This window comes from Phocoena phocoena, chromosome 21 (genome assembly GCF_963924675.1).
Source record: "Phocoena phocoena chromosome 21, mPhoPho1.1, whole genome shotgun sequence".
Lineage (NCBI taxonomy): Eukaryota > Metazoa > Chordata > Mammalia > Artiodactyla > Phocoenidae > Phocoena > Phocoena phocoena.
The window spans coordinates 26,672,594-26,693,080 of NC_089239.1; positions in this window are offsets into that span (position 1 = coordinate 26,672,594).

A 20,487-nucleotide genomic window follows, 5' to 3' on the forward strand; every position below is an offset into this window, starting at 1 on the left:
TTCATTTCCAAGTTGATAACTTGCATTTTTTAATTCATAAGGCTTCTGTCCAGCATAAGAATGAGGCCCTTAGTAATTTAATGAAAAATACTCGTTTGCAAATAATTTTTGTTGCTTTAGGGAATTTCGTAATTATTTTTCGCATGCCACTATGCGATAGGTTACTTTAAGGCAGAGACCAATTCTTCTTCATGATCATCTGCCATGTAGTTGATTCAGGCACTAGATATGTATCTGTCAGTTTATACAGTATACACAGGTGTCTACACAAAGGATCTCTTAATTTGGGAGTGAACAGAGGGTTTTAAATAACTATAATATTTTCATCAGTAGAGAGGCTGAAAAATAAAGGCCACCCACACAGAGGTTCTGAAACAGAAAATTCTCTCATAAATTATTTTATCATAATCTAAACCAAATGTTCCAAAACCCTGATGTTTGTAAAGTTGGAAAATTATTTTCTTTTACATATCCCTTGAAGACCATTCATACGCTTCCATGGAAAATCTGTCTGTCCATTTGCCAGCAAGCCTCAGATAACACGTCAGAAGAAAAGGGACAAAAAAGATTTAAAAGACAAAAAAAGAAACTCTTAGCATCCTACTGAATCGCAATATTATTTTCCTTCCACTCATGCTTCAAAACGCAAATCAGGTTTAGATGTCAAATGGTGTGAATTTGCCAGGGTTACAAGCACTCTAGCAAAGGACAACGCTGTGTTTGTGGAAAATTGGCTATAGGGGATTTCAGGAGACACGGCTTAAGGCTTTTAAATACACAAGAGACTGTGATCGGCTGAAGTGTGCACTCTCCCCTTACCTAGAATTCATGTGTTGAAGCCCTAACCCTGTCTGAGGTTACTGAACGTGAGCCCCTCTTTAGAGAGATGATTAAGTTAGGGTGGTCCCAAATCCCAAATGACTGACATCCTTCAAAGAAAAGAAGAGACTCCTGGGATGGATCCAGAGGAAAGACCATGTGAAGACACAGCAAGATCTGCAAACTGGGAGAAGACACGAGAGAAGCACCCCGCTGCTGACACCTTGACCCTGGATGTCCAGCCCCCAGACCGTGAGGAAATAAATTTCTGTTTTTTAAGCCACTCTGTCTGTCATGTGTTGTTATGGTGGCCCTAACAAAACAACACAGACTGTTAGAAGAAATAAACTCTAATTATTAGACATTTCTGAATTTGATAATTTTGCAGTTCAGTTGGGTTCAAAACATTTTGAGAGGTGAGTCAATATCCTTTCAGAGTGTTTTTCATCAGCTGACCTCAAAGTGGATTTCTTCTGAAAGCATTAGGTGATTGAACAGACACAAAAGATCAGATAATTTGGGGGGGTAACTTGAAATATATATTTAATTTTTAGTTAAGTAACACACATAAGCATATAGAATGCCATGTTCCTTCGGATATGCCAGATACATTCTTTAAGGAAAAAAAATCTCTGATCATGTCATTCTTCTTTGAAGAACCTAAAATAGCTCCCAAGTTATTCAAAACTGCATGTGCTCCTCCAGCATGTGACTCCAATGTGGCCTCTAGTTCCGCCCTTTCCTCCTTAGATAACGTGCTGTGTTGCAGACTGCAGCGGCCCTGGCCCCGCTTTGCCCCGGTTATCCCTCCATCTGGATGAGTGTTCCTCCACCCTTGAGCTAGTCCTAGGACTCTTGTTATCACTCTAGGCCAGTGGAAAAAGCAAATGACTTCAAGGCACCTCCTCAGATTGCCGTCTACCGTTTGTAATTTAACCTTCCTTAAATCTCCTCCAAAACAATTAGTTGTTTTTCTTAGGACACTTAAAATTTGCCTTCTTTGATGTTTATTTCTCCACTTACGGAGCCAACATCTATCTATCAACCTGTCATTCATCTACTGATCAGTCACTCAATCAACATATTTGTGTTATCCTGAAAGTGGACACATGGTTTCTAGTACAGAGACAGACTATACTTTCCTACTTAGAGCTGTAGCTACATAGGTTTTCCTTTCTCAATCTGTCCCGTATCGTGATGGGAACCGGGTGTTACCCTGCATGTATCAGGGTCCCTGCCATAGGTGAGAAATCCCAAAAACATGAATCTGGGAGCTCACATGGGAGTGGCACCCCTGTAAGCCACCACTCCCCTCTTCTCTCATAAAGGGAGGAAAACCTTTTCTCCCTGGTGTAAACACTTTTCTTCAGGAGAGAAGGGGCGGGATCCTGGATTCTCACTCTCCGGAACATAAATAAATGTCTTCAGAGGGAGACGGGACAAGTATTCTGAGTTTACAACCTCAGGACTGTCCACATGGCTCCAAATCTCATCCTCCTTGAACTGTAAACACATACCTTCAGGGAGGCCGGTCCCTTACCAGTGATTCAGCAGCTTCCAGGCTTATCCTTTAACCGAGGTCCCAGTAAATTTGTTCAGAATGCTCTAACCATGCAGAAACATAAAAATACTCACTTTCTGACAGGTAGTTCTATAATAATCCTTTTTTCCTACAATTTCCAGTGTTTTGCCTTGAACACACTGAGCACCTGATTAGTGTAAGCTGGTTAGGGTAGAATAGAATAGAAGTAAAATTAAATTGTTGAATTTCTTTGAACTAGGTGGTGCATAAGGGGCTAATTTCAATATCCTTTTAAAAATTATTGTCATAATTCTGGTTGGCCTCTGTCTACAGGATAACAAAAGAAATCTAATTGGTAGAACGTTCAGTATTTTTAAAAAATAATACTATTTCAAATTTGACAAATAGATAATAAGGGTCAGCTCCAAAATATTCCATATCAAACAAGATTCCTTGGTTTGGGTTGTAAGATTTAGATTATTTCCTACTGTTCCTGGTCAAATTTCCCATTCTGTTTCATGCCGTGTATGTGGCCCATTTAACTAATATGAGACTTCCAAACTGCAGTTCAGTCTTGGAGACTATAAGCATACTGTGTATTGTAAAACTTCTTTGAACTGATTTGAGAAGAATTCAGATAACACTGAACAGAGGAAACTGTAGAAACATCTGCCAAAACGATATTCAGAATCTTCTGCCATGCATTTTAAGGAGGTTAGTCTGTGGATTTTCAGATGAAAGACTTTGCTCAGGGTCTTAGAAATACAAATAGGAAAAAAAAGTGAGAAAAGAGAAAGGAAAACCTTTGAGTTAATCCAGTTTCCAGTAGAGATGAAAAAGGTACCACAGAGTTGAAAGGCGAGTTTTCCACCCAATCACTCTTCAACTTGTTTTAGTAAAAGCACACTCATTTTTTCCCTCAGAGAAAACGGCCTTCGATGGCAGATGTTTCACAGCCGTTTGTATATTTCTGACTTCAAAGTCCGCAAGAGGGAAAACAAATCTATTTTCTAAATATTGTGTGATATGCTGGATACACTGATTCATTCTTTCTTCAGAGCACATGTCAAATATGTTTACCATGTGAACAATGTGGAGGCATTTGCTGAAACTCTGGTGAAAGAAAAAAGCAAGCTGACAGTGAGAACAGATTCTGATGGGTAGGGCAGCAGTTAAATGCGGGCCTCCCCGAGGCGAGGGCCACCATTTTTGGTGCCGGCAGGTAGCTGTGGTCCTTCCCAAGGTAGAACTCCAGAAGATTCTTGAGTGTGCTCCCAGAGACCTGGGTGAAATCCCTTGTTATGCTTCTTGAGAGAGCCAGCTTGAAAACTCTCTTGGAAATCAGTATTCCTGATAAGCAAAAAGGGGTCTTAAGAAATGTGTATATGCTTTAGAGTTTGCCAAAACAAAAAAATTATTATTTAAGTAGAAGAAGAAACAGTCGAAATATCAAATAAATAAAAGCACTTCGAATACTAGAGAGAGTGAATTTTAAAACTTTTAAAGTGATGTCACATGGTCCCAATTACTAATATCTGTGTTATTTTACTTGATATAGGACTTTCTTCTCTTATTTCATTTCAGGAATCCTAGAGATAGGAGATATCAGAGATCCTCTACTTTAAACAACGACCTCATTGTACCGAAAACACCAAAAAGCCCAAAGTGGTGGGACGTCGAGTTCAAGCTCACATCGATATTCTGTGTTCAGAGGCCAACTAGTAGGTAAGTCCCCGTATCCTGCGGCCTGTTTAGGAATCTGGAAATTAGGAAAGTGGTAGCGCTTTCTACGGCTGCTTTGAATGGTAGGAAAGAGTATTAACCTCATTATTTTTGTAAGTCTGGCAGTAGCTCCATGGCCTGCCCTCACCTGGTTCTTAGTAGATATTTGAATGAATTTATGAGATACATAAAGTGGGAAAATCTCCTATCAAGAGAAATCCCTTTGCCAAACTTCATCTTCAGTTTTCTTACTATTCTGAATTCCGTCACTTTTACCTCCTGTTCAGTAACCGGTGTTAACAGACATATTCTGGAACTAGATAGCCAAACTCCTAATCCAACTCAGTTTTCAAGAACAAATTTAGCAAATCAGTTTTCAAAGAAAATAGCCACTCTCAGGAGGAGACAGGGTTCTCTCCCAGTAGAACCAAAGAAAAGAGTCGCTCTCCTTTTCAGAATCACAGACTCTTTTTTCAGAATCATAAACTTAATTTTCTGCTTCAGGAAACAACAGCCTCTGGCTTTGTTTTGTTTTCATTTTCTTTTAATTTTAAGAAGGGAAAACCAAAGACTCCATCATAGCTATCTTTCTCTCTTTCTAAGAGACAATAGTGCCCGAAAAAGGAGAACTAGAAAATCGTAATTGTTTTTACTGTTGGCATCCTTGTTTTCTTTGGGGGACTGCTAAATGTCCCGAGGGCACATCTCCTCCAATCTCATCTCACGAAAGGTGAAAAGTCAGCACTGAAATGACCACAGCTGGAGCCTTGGACAAATGTCTTCCCATCCCTGCATTGGGCAGAATTAGCCCTGGTGCACCTGCCCGTAGCTCGGTGCTCTAGCCCAAGTACACACACAGGTTCATTTAGGAGTACAAAATGACGGCACTTACTCTTGAGTAAAGGTTGTGGAGGTGACCTCTGCCATGCTATGAAAGAGTAGACTGTGAAGCTACAGGCTGGCCAGGAGCCCCTGCTGGTGTGGCCCTGCGTCTGGGTCTCCTCACCAGTGACCCAGTCAGATCACGGCTGCTGCTTACCCGCCTCCTTTGCTCCTATTCTGAGAGCCGGATTTCTAGCAATACTACGGAGACTGAGTTTCCCTAAATTGAGGTAAGCCTAAACCTAGAAGCCTTCTTTGTTATTGTTTCCAATGAGAAATTGCCTTGTCTTTTATCTGTCTCATTTTTCAAATTACACAAAAGCTTCTGGAAAATGAATCATCTTAAATTAAAGATTCTTTATGCTGAAAATAATGGGAGTTGATTATAATGTCTGATATGAAAAGGTTATTTCAATCCTTAAGGCATGTTTGCAAAAAAAACTATGATATTATCAAAATTAGTTAAGAAATACTGATGTGTAATATATGCTGATAAAGACTGTTTTTATATTATTTATTCAGTACTTGGTGGAGCTTTATTGTAAGCAAAGCATTGAGAGATTAAAATCGCAAAGATAAGTAAAATGGAGCCCCTCTTCTTAAAGCAACTTAAAACCTAGTGAGAGTTAGAAATATGCATGGAAGATACACACCCATCAACCATGAGGAAGGTGAGGGCCGGGAAATCTCAAGAAGCATACAGGTTGCCAGCCTGGAGGCTCCACAAGGAAACCTGACCTTGGAGAGTCTTCATTGGGAAAATCAGTGAGAATCTGGTCGCAGGTACTAGACACAACTGTAGATTTAAGGGGATATATTTTAATGCGGTGTGCATGCTGCTTGTGAGATTATTGGGAGAGGAAATTGAAAGGGCTGAGCTCCTCAGAATGACCCTCAGAATGCAATTGCAGAACTGGACACCGACCTGTTGGAAATGAACAATTTCACAGAAGCCAACAGGAAATAGAACCATTCTGTGATGGATCAAAAATCAGACTCACTACTGTTGAGGACTGAACATAACCTCCACCCTCAAATCTATATGTTGAAGCCCTGACCCCAGGACCTCAGCATGTGACCACATTTGGAGGTGATTTTTAAGAGGCGATTAAGGTAAAATGAGGCCATGAGGGTGAGGCCCTAATCCAATAGGACTGGTGACATTTTAAGAAAAGGAGGCAACACCAGGGACGTGTGCTCTCGGAGGAATGGCCATGTGAGGACACGGTGAGAAGCTGTCTGTCTGCACACCACGGAGAGAGACCTCGGGAGGAACCAGCACTGCTGACACCTTGATCTTGGACATCCAGCCCCCAGTGATGTGAGAAAATGAACTTCTGTTGTTCAAGCCCCGCTGTCTGTGGAATTTTGTTATGACAGCCGTAGAAACAAATATAACCATAATCACATCTGAACATATCAAAAGCGTGAGCATTGTCAAACCACAAATATGACCAAGCAGCCCATCCTGGGTAATAGGAGTATCCGCTGCTTCTTTTCTAATTATAGATTTAGTCCCACTTCATCCCTAAGGCCTCACAGATAAGGTTCATTGAGATACTGGATCAAGAATTACCTCTACTTCCTGAGAGCATCCAGTCCAGGGAACAGCCCTGCTTCCCTCCCTCTCCATATTACTTTACATGAGCCCCAATCTTATTAGTAAACCCTTTCTATCCCAACTTATGGACACACCCATGGTTCCCTCAGTGTGTGGTTTTTTCTTGTTGCCACGAGTAATCAAGCCTGCGTACCCCAGGCTCCTCTATTCCTAGTGCTCCTTGCTGTAGAGCATTGAAAACTTTATTTAGTTTAGTTTATTATACTTTTTTCTGTTTCCCAGCATATATTTATTGAGCACCTACTATGGCCCTGACACTATGCTAGGGATTTGAGATATTAGCTAAGAAAAAAAAAATCCTTTTTTACATGCAAATGCTAGTTAATTATGGGAAACTTAAGCATTAACACATACGATTAAATATAGGTAATTTAAAATTAGTATTAATTAAATTGAGGGAAAACATTAATTCCTGATGTAAGAAATTAAGCCTAAACTACTAAATAAATATTCTAGTTGTTGAGTCTTTAGTTTTAATCTGGGGAGGCTCCATCGTTGAAGTATTGCTGAGAGACAAGGAATTCCATCCATTGACTATTTCCCCAGGTAAAATACTGTGCAGAAAAAGAGAAGCTAAATCCAGTGTTACTATAAAAGACACTAAAATTGTGGAATTTGAAGTGTGTTATAAAACTAGGATCAACCTTTTAGTTTTTTCAGATTCAGACTCTGGGAAGAAACAATCTCCCTGGTTCTTTTACTGCTTCTTTGTTCCTTTTCTTGTACTCTCAGCTCTCCCTGCTTCCTGGGTCCTTCATCCTTGTGTCACACTAAGTGTCACTACTACATCACTTGAGAAGCCAGTCTCTCCGTGGATGCGTTTCATCTGCCAGTGCAGGTCCACAGCATCCTCTTTAGGAAGGAGAGAAGAGGTCTCACCCCAGGTACCCAGCCTCCTTCACATTCACAGGACAGCCTTGATGTTTACACTTTTGATTAGAATTGAAACTAGAACCCAGACATTTGCAGTGAAAAGGCTAGATATCTCTTCCAGTTTTTCTTTCCTTATTATTTTAAGGAAATTATAAAGTAAATGACTCAATCAGTGGGACATAAGTGTACTGGGATATTTGAGACTAGCCTAGTAGTTATGTATTCTCAGTAGAATGTGGGACGCCAGTGCCTTTGTTCCATCACAGAAGCCACAGAGGTGCCCTTAGTCCTACTGCAGCTGCACCCAGAGTTTGCATTCCTCCAGCACGCATTTTGTCAAAAGCAAAAAAGAAAGCAAGAAAAAAGCCTTGTCGTGGGATTCTTTCAATCATGCAGAACATTGTAACGTTCAGTGTGAACTGTCATTCCAAAATCTAAAAGCACCCTCAGCAGCCTTCCTGCTTACCAGGAGGCGAGCTTCTCTGCTGTGTTGACTAACGGCTCAAATAGGACCAGCCAGGGATGAGGCGAGGCCGCCACGAGCCCATCCTCGCCCACGGGCCCCGGGAATGGCTGTGGCCGGAGCTACCTCCCAGCCTTTGCTGCCCGAGATCCACCCAGAGTCACAGGAAAGTCAGTGTCTGTTCCATCCTGGGGGTCAGTGCTGGGCTAACCAGGGGTACAGAACAGAGAGGAGGCTATTTGCAGTGGGGCCGGTGTGCAGTGTCCCCTCCAGAATGTTCTCAGTGAGCAGATGGAGGGAGAGGGAGGATGGACAGACGGGCAGAGATGGACGAGTTTGGAGGCGCCGCCCGTGACCCAGGCCATCAGTCAGGGCGTGTTTCCGCTTCTGCCTGTAGAGGGCGCGTTGTCTAGTTGGGGCGTTTGTTTTCAGGTGGGAGACCGGAACCAAAGTTATCCTCCGGCTATTACCCTAGGATCTTTTTTTTTTTTTTTTTTTTAATGCGTTACGCGGGCCTCTCACTGTTGTGGCCTCTCCCGTTGCGGAGGACAGGCTCCGGACGCGCAGGCTCAGCGGCCATGGCTCACGGGCCCAGCCGCTCCGCGGCATGTGGGATCTTCCCAGACCGGGGCACGAACCCGTGTCCCCTGCATCGGCAGGCGGACTCTCAACCACTGCGCCACCAGGGAAGCCCACCCTAGGATATTTGCTGCCCTCATTTAAGTGTATATGTAACAAGATTAAAAGGGCCATGGAGTATTTTATACTTTATCATCAGGGATGAGGGGCACAGAAGTTGACTGCCAGAGATTAGGAAGATCAAATAATAAGGGAAGGGAGCAGACGTCTGATGGGTTAGGAAGGACCCCCTCCCTCCCCTCTCTGCTCTCCGAGGCTCCCTGCCACCTCCCTTCCCTCCCCACGCGCCCACATTCTCTACTGCTCTGCTCCCACCCTGCTTTGCGGCTCCCCCTTGGTGAGAAAAGCTGCTGCTAACCCAGCAGCCTTCGCACTGCATGTGGTGCTTTGGTCAGTTTGTCTCTGAACGAGTACGATCGCACCCCCCCGCACTCCCTCGCACTCCCTCTGCCCTTCGTGGGCACCAGTGTGTCCTCTGGATCCCTTCTGCTGCTGTCTCACTGAAAGAGGATGTTTGTGTGTCATAAAGTAGACCTGTTAATTTTATGCGTTCATCAACCCAGGTGACAATCAGTGAAACCGACTGAGAAAATGGAATCTTTGTGTTTATCTCAAATACATTAATTTGTTTAGATTTTTTGTCATATTCACTCACTCACTTGTGCATTCATTCCGGAGCCATGTGTGGAATGTCTAAAGGTTCCAAGTACGGTTCTTGGTGACAGGGATTCAGTGAATAGACAAAAGCACCTTTGTCCATAAGGTCTTGCAGAGAAAAATGGAGAGGAGATGTGAAAACATCACTAATGTAGCGCTTTTGTCATAAGTGCCTGAAAGAACCACACTGATGCAGGCGGGTAGGGAGTGAGTGGCTGGAGCAGGGCGGCCTCTCAGGCTGAGGCCAGTCCGGAGGTGAGAAGGGCTTCAAGCAACGGACCAATGAGGACGCTTGCTCGGCCCAGGCTGCTCCAGTAATTAGGGCGGAGCGCCTACTGTTTGCTCTTCCCAGACATGTTTCTGTGGATTCTTGTTACTTCGTGCATCTGCTGCTTAGACAAAATTTAATTCTTCTGCCAGTGATGTTCCTAGAGATGAGGAATCACCTTTTTCACTTTGAAGATTAAGATGCAGATTTTAAACGTTTCACAGGCACATACAGTATGGATACTAACTTCAAAAAATATTTGGATGCTACATTTGAATTTTAAAAAAACTATTGCTACTCTAGTTCACATAATTCAAAGAATAATTTAATTATGCCAGGAACTTGAGGCTTTAAAAGACAAATGTTAAATCTCGCAAATGCCTAAGTGCAAGTAAGCGTATTCCAAATGTGACTTTGAAGAAAAGTACCTTCACGTTCAGTTTTCACATTTCTTTCTTTTTAAAAAAAAATACTTATTTATTTATTTTTGGCTGTGTTGGATCTTCGTTTCTGTGCGAGGGCTTTCTCTAGTTGTGGCGAGTGGGGGCCACTCTTCATCGCGGTGCGCGGGCCTCTTACTGTCACGGCCTCTCTTGTTGCGGAGCACAAGCTCCAGATGCACAGGCTCAGTAGTTGTGGCTCGTGGGCCTAGTTGCTCCGTGGCATGTGGGATCTTCCCAGACCAGGGCTCGAACCCATGTCCCCTGCATTGGCAGGCAGATTCTCAACCACTGCGCCACCAGGGAAGCCCCACATTTCTTAAAAAAAAAAAGTCTGTGGCATTTATTCAGCATTTTCCCTTTTGTGATTGCCCACCTACTATGTTGAAAAACACTCCTGTTCCCCCAATTTTATTCCAATTAATATTTTCATTACCAGTTGTCTGACTGCAGTTCTATGCTGAATCTAAACCAAAAATACTGAAGTGAAACATTAAATGTGCCTATCAATGTAAATAATATTCTGTGTGGTTTACCTCTGACACATCATTATTCTTCAGATGAATTTAACTTACGCTATCAGCTTAGAATCCCCTAAAATAATTTCAACTTAATTTTAGTCAATTCATAAGCACATTAAAGCCTGCTAGTGAGGCTGCCAAGATTTAGCATTTTCTAACAGATCTACTAAGTTTTAGAGTGAGAAGAATCGGCTGTTGTGTGTATTGCTCAAGGTGTTTGTTCTAACTTTAAGGATGGCAGTGTATCTTGGGGATATGCCCACTGGAAAAAAATGAGAGTGAATCATACATATATGATTTTGATTTTTTTAATAATGTCTTCTAGAAGAAATACACATTTTGTCTTAAGATAAAAGAAATGAACCCAAAATTAAATACTGTGGAGATCATGCTGACTTGCACCTGACATCTTCGAAAATGGTGCCTTAATGGGATGACATTTGGGTAAGGCATCTCGTTAATATATCTTCTTTTAAAAAACATTCTATGAGATTAATGTGAACTCAAATCTTAGTTTACTCAACAGCTGTTAAAGGCATCAGAAATACCACGAAACCAAATTTATTATCATGCATGGGAAGCCCCCCAAAGTACCTGCAGATCCACAAAGAACAGTAATTCATTGAGGGAACCAGTGTTTATTGCATGTTTTCTGTGGGCCACCCTCGTGCCAGGTCCCACAGAGGAGACCACAGGGCCTGGCCCCTCCGAGGTGGTCTACGTGGAGGGGCAGTACCTATCGGGAAGGCAGTTCAGTCCTAATAAACCTAGAGGCAAGTATCAGGTCAAAGCACATTTGGTGAAATAAGAATGACCGTCGCCTCACAACAGCTGAGCGGAGGAGAGGAAAGAGCTCAGAGAGCTGGGGAAAAAGGACGACCCCCAGGCGTGTTGTCCCCTCGCAAGGACCCTCCACCCCACGCGCACCAGCGTCGTGCTCAGTCTCAGCCACTGTTCTCAGAACAAGCTTTCAGACCAGAACGGCAGGTCTAAAGGGGACTGAGACCCAAGTCACGAGCTGTGGTGCAACCAGCATCCTCGGTGCCGCCTCAGGCCCTCCCTGCGTGGAGGTTCCCACACAGATCCCCAGCCCCAGGGCGAGCTCTGCATCCTGGTCCTTGGTGTCCCCTTCCAACAGCTGGCCTCGGACCAGTGTTCCCCAAGCTTGAATCTAGAGAAGAGGCCCCTTTCCTGCCAGGAAGAGGCCCCATCATTTCTCCTGCAAAGCTCCTAAAACTCCTGGGATTTCCTAAGTGATAACAACATAAGGATGTCTTCAGTTATTCATAACAAGCCCCTTTCAGCCACACTTGAGCTTATGGTAATGAGGTGGCTTTTGGAAAGCCCTGAAGGATGGGGCCAGTGGCCAGCGGAACAAACCTGGTGATTAGAGGATGGGAACTTTCAGCCTCACCCCTGACCTCTGGGGAGGGAAGAGAGGGGCTGGCGCTTGGATCAATCACCAATGGCCAATGACTTAATCAGTCATGCCTGCGTAATGCAGCCTCCGTAAAAACCCAAGAGGATGGGGTCCAGAGAGCTTCTGGGTTGTGAACACGTGGAGGTGCTGGCAAGTGGGCGTGGGAGCTCTGTGCTCTCGCCTTATCCTGCCCTGTGCATCTCTTCCATCTGCTGCTCCAGGTTCTATTCTTGTACAGTAAACCGATGATCTAGGACGTAAAATGCTTCTGAGTTCTGTGAGCTGCTCTAGCAAATGAATCAAATCTGAGGAGGGGTCATTGGAACATCCAACCTCTGGCCGATCGGTCAGAAGCACAGGTGACAACCTGGATTCGTGATTGGCGTCTGAAGGGATGGGGGGCGTCTTGCGGGACTGAGCCCTTAGCCTGTGGGGTCAGAGGCTAACACCAAGAAGACAGAGTCGGAATTGAGTTAAACCGTAGGCTGCCCAGCTGGCATTGCAGATTTGCTTGGTGTGGGAAAACCCACACCTCTGGGGCCAGAAGTGCTGTGTAAAGGAGACACACACAGGGAGGTTGTTTCCTCTCCCACCCGCCCCGGGGTGTGTACTCACCGAAGGACACCGGGAAAGGGCACGGTCATCAGCCCCGAAAGGTTCAAAGTATCATCCTTCTCCCAGGACCACGGAGGCCCGGCCTTCTTTCCTTTGCACAGGAATCATGCCACAATTAACGAAAAGTCTGCTCTGCGTAGGCTTGTAGCCTCCAGATACAGATCTCAGAGGGGAAGCTGTGCTTTAAAACTTTCTGCGTCGTCAGGCATCTTATTAGTCCAAGAGACAGAAGAACAAGGCGTACTCCTTTGCAAGCGTGGCTCATTGTTATTACCTTTTCCTTTAATCACGGAGGGAAGAGAACAGGAGCGAGTAAAGGAGAACGAGAAAGATCGCAGCAGGAGACAGAAGATGAGTGACACTGACCCACCCCTGGGCTCCCGGAACTGCCCCCGTGCCAGTTGCGTGCCAGCAGCTGGCAGGAGAGAAGCTCAAAGACGCTCGGGGCGAGGCCGGCCGTGGAGCTGCCCTGTCTTGACAACATCCTTCCTGCCCCCCCTCCCCTCGGGGTCCCCAGGCAAAAACGGTCCAGAATCTGCCCCACGCTTGGGAGAGGTCCCCCTCTGTGTCCTAGGAAGGCTGGAAGCAGATGCCGTGACAATGACAAAACGGGACTCTTGCGGTCAGTGCTGTGACGGAAGTCGACTTCGGGCCACTGGACCTCTAGACCCAGGTGCTGCTCCAAGGGCTCTGCCCCGCTGGACTGCCAGGGTCTGGACATTCTTCCTAATCCGCATTCTTAACACCACTCATTTCACCAATAACAAAAAGATTCTCACAGCCTTTATGATAATCCGCCATCTGGTTAAATTTTAGTAAGGACACATTAGATGCTAAGTGACCAACCTTTAAGGTGCTGGTTCCTATTAAAGTACTTCATATGCTAATTGACGACTCTTGGATTGAGGACCCAATTAGAGGACTTCAAGTGCTATTCATTCCACTTGGCACCTCCAGAGACCCACAGCCCCGTGAGAACTGGCCTTTGAAAAGAAGACTCTAGAGCCTCTTAGGACCCAGTGACTCCTGGATTTTCCAAGTGATAACGCACTGCTTGATAGTCATAGATATTCCAGGAACACGATCATTTTAGAAGGGTAAATTACGCGTTGTGTTTACAGAATGCCCATCAATTCTTTCAGCCTCTATCCTAAAGCCATCATCTCTGGCTTTCATTGTAAATAATGTCCGCTCCACATTTGTGCAGACTCAAGATGTGAATCATTCCTCTTTTTTTTGTCTTTTTCTCATCTGACTCTTTCCCAAAGTTGGTAACTTACATGCTTTTTTCTATTTTCTCCCTCCTTCCTTCCTTTCATCCTCTCTCTCTCATTCTGTCCTTCCATAATCTATCAATTCTTTCCTTCCTATATGAGACCTTATGAGGTGAAACATTTACTTATCGTAATATAACCCTTTAAGATCATGCCTGTTGAGGAGATGTGTACCCTAATAACATTAGGTTACTAAAGGAGAAGCTTGTCTGAAAAAGGAAAGAAAACAATTGCTTTTAAACTGCAAGCTTTTCTACTCAGGGACATCAAGCATATACTTTTCTTTACATATTTGGAAGCCCAAGCTATGCTGGTGAATACAGTGAGGTGAGGAAGCCAGAGAGGAAGTGGAGGGAAAGACCACGTGGATGTAGTAACGGCAGCATCTCGATGTCCTTCTGGAACATTATCGTGGAATCTTGAAAGTTCAGAGAAAGGAGACGACGTTTTGTTTGAGAGTCTCCCCCTTGTCATTGGGTAGTTGGTCCAGAAACAACCCAACAGACGCTCAAAGTCTACACTACTATTTGAAGCTTTAGAATGGATGGTGTTGACTTTAAAATATCATTTATCAATTATGCACATAATTTATTTAAGAATGCTAAGTACACTGGTGTTTATGAACACTAAATGTTTTTGTTTTGAAGAATAAAATGAGAATCTGTGACATAGGAAAAGGGACTTTCATGTAAAGAATGGAACTTTACTTGAAACAGTCTGAGCAGGTACTGTTATCACACAGCATCCCCGAGAGGGTTTCTGGACCAAGCCTTATTGGGCTGTTGTCACCTGACATCACAGGACCCCTGAGACTTAGGCTGAGTTCACACGGAGTTAAATAAAATGCAGTGTTTGCCGTTTCCTCTTAGGTATGAATTACAAGTTATAATTCAGCGAGGCCTGGCAGGGGATGGTACCACGTAATGACACATGACTCACTCACATTCTAAAAGCAAGGTCTGATCCTTCGTATGCAGAGTTTTCTGAGGGAAACATCTGCATCTCACAGTGTATTCAAAAGGAACTTTCTGCTAATGGAAAAGTACATACTACACTTTTCTTGCATAACTTCAATGATTGTTTTTAGGTGTGTTTGGAGTAGAAACTGGAAAGGGAGAGCCCTGGGAACAGAGACAATAAGAAGTTCTCTCCATCACCTTCCAGTCTGTTAATAGAATCAGGACCAGCAGTTCTTTACAGAGAAGCTTTGGAAGGTTCAATAAGACCAGGAAAAATATGTATGCTGCTTATGCTGAAATATTTGTGAAGTTGTTTTCTCTTTCTTTGCATGTGTGTTTGTACATGCACTATTCTTTTTAAAATATTCTTCTTTTTGGAGTTAACTAGAAGGTAAAATAAAAGCTGAGGTTTAGCTCTTCAATTATAAAGTACTGAACTTTGCTTGGACAAATGAGCTTAGAAAACCAATGGGTGATGACATTTACAGTAACAAGCTGGGCTCATGGAATTTGGTGGCTTCTGGGGAAACAAGTGAGGGCACCTGGTCCCTGGGTCTGAGGCAGTGGTCCCTGTCACCCCTGGCATGAGCTACCCAGACAGTTCAGACAACCAATAACAAGCTCAGATAACTGCGGTTTTTAGATCCTATTTCTAGTCTCAAAAACATAATTGAGAGAGGCTGAGCCGGAATGGGGAGGCTGAGATTTGTTCTTTCGAAAACCCGTCCTGACATCTTACGTAGTCTGTTAAGGAACAAAATGGCGCACAGTCATCTGCTAACAGCCTTCACGTCCTCACCACAACAATCGCGTCCCACAGGGCTCAGAAAGAGCAGCCATTTCTGCGGGCTAAAGCCACCCGCTGCCAGTCTTTCCCTCTGAGTTCACCGTTCTGAAAATGAAAGCTTCCAGGACCTCAGCATGGTAAGGGGAGTGGAGCCCGTAGCATTTCCATCCTGAGAGATCCTCCCCAACAAAGTTCTGGTGGAAGTTCCTCCCAAAGTCAGGCAGGGACGGGGGAGGCCCGGGCTCTGCAGGGCAGGCAGGGATGTCCCCCGCTTTGCTGGGCGCTTCACCGCTGGACTCCCAAACCCCAGTCCAGGGCCTCTTCAGACAGTGTTCTTAATAAATATTTGCCAAATGCATTTTGGAGCAGAAATTCGTATGTATTGGTTGGACTCAGTAATTGAATGGGTGTTAAATGGCTTGTGAGGCCTCTTTAAATCTCAGCTTGCAGGCCTCAAAGGTGGTCAGTTCATTATAACAATAACACGATCAAATAATAAATAACAACAATAATTATACCGTGTATTTTCTCTAAAATGTATATTAGACAGTCATGCATATATGTATTAAATACGTATATATCTTATAAATATATATATAGTTCTTTCTCTTTTGAGAAATGAGCTAGGTTTTGAATATACGGTACCTACCCAGTGACACGCGCCGAGTGTGGAAAAGGGAAAGGAATACAAATAGATAAAATGTTGCTGTTCCCTGAAAACAGCGGCTAAGTTGGAGTGGAAGCAGATAAGCAGATTAATTTCTCAGAGGCTGGTAAAGCCTCTGCTAGAATTATGACCATCTTTCTGCAGGAGTCCAGAGCAGGGAACAATTCACACACAGTTTCCTGAAGAGTAATATGAATTTATGCAGAAAACCACTGGGATTCTTCGTAATGAGTTAATAAAAACCTGTGATATTCTGAACGGGCATTTCAGCGGCCATTATGGAATGCTGGACCCCAGAAAAGAATGGACACTGCTCGCCAGACAACTGCCAACATCGACAGCTAGAAATCGCAACTATACCCCGATGAATTTAATCACCTCAAGGAAAGGCTGTTCTGTCACCTGTATCTTCAGGGCTCTGTCCACATCTGAGATTCCAGAGCTCCTTTTGATGGGTTTGACATTTTCCTGTATATTTGATGAACTGGAAGCAAAATGATCTGTACGAGATTAAACTGAAACTCAACATGAGCTGCATGACAGGAAGTATCCATGAGATGCAGTTGTTTTATTAGATCAGATGTAGTTGTTGACTTTGGCTGTTCACCTAAGTTCTCTAAAGGTACAAATTTTTCAAAATTAAAAAAATATTTCCAGTTAGGGTTTTGGGTGAGATGAGTGTTTTCCAAGCTGTGTTCTAAGAAGCTTAGGGGTTCCACAGATGACCTGAGGTCTTCCATGGGGGGATGGAAATTTCTGAAAAGGATTTCAACCCTCTTTAGCTATGTCTTCCATGCACAGCTGAGTCTTTATCTAATTTTTAGGTGATACTTTCCTGTGTAACCTGAATGTTGCTGCCTTTGCTTTCCCATCTTAAAGGGTGGACGTTTTACCCAATTCCCAGGCAATCCAGATGCTTCACCTTGTGGCCTCTCTGCAAGATTCTCTCCATTTTCTCCAACACTGTGAATCTCTGCTCTGCTCTTGCTGACAGCCATGGGGGGTTCTGAGTTTCAGTCTATCCAAAGGTTCCATGTGTCATTCTTGATCCCAAATCAAGTTGGGTAGAAGAGGCATTCATTCTTCCCTTTAACATTTTGGGTTTTTTCTTTTAAGATTTGCCAAATACAGGACTCCAACTGCTAGTGGACACACACAGTTCCTAACTCAAGGCTCAGCTAACTTCAGAAAACAACGACACTGAGGAGAGACCAAGTTTTATATTCCCATTAACTTGCCCTTTCCCCTAGGACATTGTCATCATCTTTATACAAGGGGCTTTTATTGCTTAAGAGGAAAGCAATCCTGAGCTTCAGCCACATAAGCATCTGATTGTTTCTCCACAAATTTTGTAGACTTTAAGTAGAGAAAAAAGGAAGGAAGGAAAGAATTCTAGTTCAATCTTTCCCCAAATAGGAGTTGTGGAACTCCTGGTTCTGCCCTGAGTACGTATGTCAGGATTTTTGGACGCCAGTGACAGAAGCTTGAGCTTAAAAAAAAAAAAAAAAAGAGGAATGTAGCAAGCATAGAAAGGAAAAAATACATCATTTCTAAGGACTACGACTAAGAACTGATTTTACATGGCAATCTGGACTCTGTCTTTATGTTTTTATATCTTTCTTTTCTGCTGTGCGTTAGATTAATATCCTCTGACTCCTCCGAGGACAGGAGCTGACCTCACAGCCTGAAACTTGTGATCCAAAGGACGTCATCACCCCCAATCTGTCTTTATTCTATACTTTACTGCTGAAAAAATGGCAACAGATGATTCCTGGTCAGCTTTGGTTTAGGTTACAGTGAGCAGGATAGATACTTGTGTTCATACCGCAAGAACCGCAGGCAGGCCTGGAAGCGTGCATTTTCTCAAGGAAATCGGGAGGACAAAAAGGCACAAAGTGTGTTGGAAAAGTTGGCAGATGCCCACTAAACCTGGCCATCAATTAAATAACAATAAAACTCAAGATGCTTCATTTTGTCACAGATAACCAACAAAATCCATTTTGAAGAATCTATTCCCCCTAACAGCATGCGTTACGTTGCACTTTAGTCTAAGTACCTTCATATTGTCTTAAGGAAATCGTGTTCATTCTTTCTCAACCGGGAGTAAGTCAGTATCTTAAGCCCCTTCACAAACATACACACAAACACACATTTTTTTACCGGCTACTCTCACTGTTGATCAAGGAAACCCAAAATGATTTAAAATCTCCACCTGATAAAAGTGTAGAGATGCAGTAGATGAACTCACACGCATAGGGTAGTTGTCAGTTTCTCCTATCATGTTTGTAAGATTTAACTTTACTTAAAAATTTCTACTACTATCAATATTTGACTCTTACTGGTTTAGAGATGGCATCCCATTTCTCTTTTAGATGTATTTTTTTGTTCAATGATAATTCTTCAAGATAAAGTGCTACTCATTAATATCGATAATATTTTATTCTATTATAAAAATTGGGGATCCATCACTTGAGAAAGACCATAGATGCCAACCAATTATAGTTAAGTTAAAATTAAATGTACTTACAATATTTCATCTCCTTGCTTCCCTTGTGGATGCAGAATGAAAGAGAAGTAGTTTGCAAGTCTAAATGAATTCCTCTGCAAAAAAAAGCATGTAACATGGAGTTTAAAATACTAAGGATTCATAGGGAAGATATCAAATGTCTACATATCTAGTTGATAGAGTGTCATGTGCCTTGGCACTTACTATAGAAAGATTTCCATTTTCATTGGATTTTGCATGCATAACAGGTAGACTTAAACAATTGATTGAAATCAGAAAATGTCAAAGCTGTATTTAGAAAATTGAGCTATATTATTTATTGTACACCAGTATTAAATCAAGCAAAAAACTCACAGACAAAATGGAATGATAGTATATCTTTTACATCTAATTTGAAATTTTACATGTGGCAACAACTATTGTTAAATTATCCATAGCTAATTGGTCTTAGACTGAAATATACAATTAAGCATGTTCTGGACTATTAACTGGTTCATATTTTATGCATTTGCTTAATTAGACATTTCCTTAAGTATTTATTTGCATTGGTTAATTTTTCTGCAGGATTGTATTGTACATTTTTACCTATTTTTCTTTGGTATTTACCCTTTTGAAGTTTAAAAAAAGAAGTGGCTATAATAATATCAGATAAAATAGACCTCAGAGCAAAGAAAATTACGAGAGACACAGAATGACATTACATAATGGTAAAAGGGTCGTCTACTGGGAAGACATAATGATCCTAAATGTCTGTGGCCGAAACAGCAGAACCTCAAAATACATGAAGCAAAAGCTGATAGAGCTGAGAGGAAAAATAGACAAATTCACAATTACAGTTGAGGACTTAAGCGTCTGCCTCCCCAAAACTGATAGAACTACTAGACAAAAAAACAACAAGCTTGCCCATGATCTGAACAACAGAATCAACCAACAGGATCTGAAATGTTAAGATTTCCAAATAAACAGAAAATGTAATAAGTCACTTTACCAAGCAGAATTAATAAAATTAGCATTCATGTCATTATAATGTTTATAGTTTCAGTAGTTTATACAGAAAACGGGGTCTTGGGGGAAAATGTTTAAAGATATTGATTTCACATTGAGGAAAATGCACCGTTTTCACCAAACATGGTGAAATTTTGATAACTGTATATTGTTATACAAGAGCCTGGCAAGGTTCTTCTTAATGGGCTGTTAATCTAATGTGACCTCTGTCACTACTACCAATAAATGAACACATATTGAAATAATAAATGATTTTCTGAGTGTGACATCTGAGGTCCATTAATCGTTTGAACCCCAGCTCTTTTAGGAACTGGAAAACTGATGTGGAAAGAAGCAGACAGGAAGGGTCTTGGGTAAGGACCAAGTATAGATGTGGGTTGAGGCAGACACTGGTACAGACAGAGCAGGTGCAGGTGACAAGAGGAAGAGCTCTCAGGTAGCAGGTGCTACTTTGGGCATGTGAGTAAATAGGAAATGCTTGACGGAGGCTTGCAGGGTGGACTGATGGGGAGCGAGTAGAACATAGGAATACCTGTGCCCAGAGCCAGAGATATTCAGTGATCCAGCCGGGCCATGACTCAGATTCCCGGCACCATTAAGTGGTGAGACTGGTCAGAATACGAGAAGACCTTGCAGTTGCAGGGATTCATGAAGTATGATGATATTTAAAGAGAATTTGGGCCAACCGGCTCTCAAAAAGTGTAATTCTTAAGTGCTTATATTTGGAATGATACAGGAAGTAGATGCTACCAAAACCAGAGGGGATGCCAAAAAGGCTTGAACTGAGAGAAGCTGGGAATGCAGTAAAGGAAAAAAGAGGAGGTAGC